Here is a 1,446-nt window from a genome sequence, read left to right on the forward strand (position 1 = left end):
TCCACCCACGCCTTCAACTGGCACTGCTAAAAGTCAGAGGTAATACAACCACTTTGTTACAACAAAATGTTAGTGAGTGTATCTAACTGACTCAAGGTGAGATACTGCACAGAAAATTGGGACGTGCTCCAGTCTGCAGTGCAACTGTGAAGGAGTCCTGTGAATTAAAACCGAAGTCAATGTGAGAGAAGGGCTGTGGAATGGCCTGTGGGACTAGGGTACTGAGGAGCTGCAGAGCACGAGGCTGGATTCAGGACAGCCTGACACAGACACGGAACTACGGACACAGGTTTACATTATTCACACAGCAAAGACATGGATTTCGGGAAAGCACGCAAAAATGTTGAAGCGCAAAATCCTGAGAAGCCACCATTGCAGGAGACTGTCTTTCAGACCACCTCCAATTCAGTAAAGCGCTTATTTAAACCTTTTGTTTTTACTGTTGGGTTTACAGGTTGTGCATTTGATTCTGCTTCTATTTGGCAGTATGAAGCACTGAAATTCAGAGTCCAGAGCTAGTTTGATGAGGTACAGGCAGATTGGCTGGATACCAGGATGCCAAAAAAAGAATTGGATTTAATAAAAACAGGTGAAAAAGTGGTGGAACAGCCTGACTAAAGGGCAACAGATGGCGGCAGGCATCATAGCAGCAAATGTCTTAATATTCTGTCTCTGGAAAGTGCCTCCATGCAGCGCACAACCCGGCCTCCAAAACTCTTTGCCTATCGATGATTCTGTCAACATTCAGTCATTTCTCCCTGTTTCACATGGCAGCAAATATGTACGTGTTGTGGAGTTTTTCTTCAAGTATAGTATCCATATTGGGAAGTGAGCAGTTCATGGCAGTTTGTCAGCAGGTGTTCTCAAGTTTTGCCAGCTACATTGCTAAAACGGCCACAGGACGATTTGGTCCATCATTTGGTGCGTTGGGGGCTATTACGACAGTCCTTGCAGCAGTATGTACCAAGATGCCAGAAGCAAAACTAGCAAGAATTCTTCCTATCTTCACATTCACAGTGGGAAGTGCGTTGAATGCTATCATCATCGCACTGGATACTGCAGGTTTAATTCTTGGTTGGAGGATATTTGATCATGCAGCACATCTCGTCTCGGTGGAGCTATTTTTGGAATATGGTACGTGACCTATGGACATGAGCTGATCTGGAAGAACAGAGGACCACTTGTGAAAATGTGGCATGAATGGATAACTAAAACCCCAGGAAAATGAGACCTTTACCGTGGTCATTGTAATTTGCCACATTTTTCTTTTATTTTGAGGGGTTTTATCTGCTGTACAGAACAAATTGGACTTCCTGCTTTTATGTATGTGTAAAATAATTTAATAAACTCTTGGAATCAAGTTTTCACCATTGCCAAACCCTTAAAACCGAATGTACTTTTTAAATATTTGACAGTGCTGGCTTTGGTGTGTGTTATCATTATGCA

The 1,446-nt window shown here is 43.0% G+C and overlaps 1 pseudogene; it reads left to right on the forward strand.

The window, feature by feature from the left end:
* Positions 1-200: 200 nt before the first annotated feature.
* LOC144785146 (presenilin-associated rhomboid-like protein, mitochondrial pseudogene) lies at positions 201-1,228 on the forward strand (annotated as a pseudogene).
* Positions 1,229-1,446: the final 218 nt, after the last annotated feature.

The sequence above is a fragment of the Lissotriton helveticus genome, chromosome 10 (genome assembly GCF_964261635.1).
Source record: "Lissotriton helveticus chromosome 10, aLisHel1.1, whole genome shotgun sequence".
NCBI lineage: Eukaryota > Metazoa > Chordata > Amphibia > Caudata > Salamandridae > Lissotriton > Lissotriton helveticus.